This window comes from Bison bison, unplaced genomic scaffold (assembly GCF_000754665.1).
Source record: "Bison bison bison isolate TAMUID 2011002044 unplaced genomic scaffold, Bison_UMD1.0 scf7180017864162, whole genome shotgun sequence".
Classification (NCBI taxonomy): domain Eukaryota; kingdom Metazoa; phylum Chordata; class Mammalia; order Artiodactyla; family Bovidae; genus Bison; species Bison bison.
Window position 1 is genome coordinate 4,629,450 of NW_011494734.1, and position 619 is coordinate 4,630,068.

The window sequence follows — 619 nt, forward strand, 5'->3', positions numbered from 1 at the left end:
AATCCCATGGACAGAGGAGCCTGGTAGGCTACAGTCTATGGGGTCGCAAAGAGTCAGACATGACTGAGCAACTTCACTTTTACTTTCAGGCTACTATGAAAGAATTCAAGCATTGGCTCAAAGGTAGGATGAGGAGATTGTTATCACTTTTAGTGTTTCTAAGGAGACTTGTTCTTTATTGTTATGTATTTCCTCATTCACACCTTCTCATATGTAAATAAGATATTTTCAAGGCTCAACTTAGTATTGCAGGTCAAAACTGTGTTGTTTCATGTCTTCAACCTGTGGGACAACAAGCAAGTATAGACCTCCTTCATCTACCTGGTATGATTGACAGAATCTGAAAATGGCAGCCACTCTGTGGAATCAAAGAATGATAGCAATAAATGTGATTTAAAAGACCATCTAAACTCACCTTCCAGTCAGGCAGATCATAGGCCTCAAAGCTGTATTTCTCATTATAAAAGTCATTCAGTTTATTTTTACATCTGACAGTTGTTTTTTTTTTTTTTCCTCCATAGAATAGTGTTCTTTCCTTCTAGTGTCCTTTATGAATTTTTTTGTATTAATTCAAAGATTTTGTGACCCATTCCTCCTCTTTCATGTCATATTTCCTGCC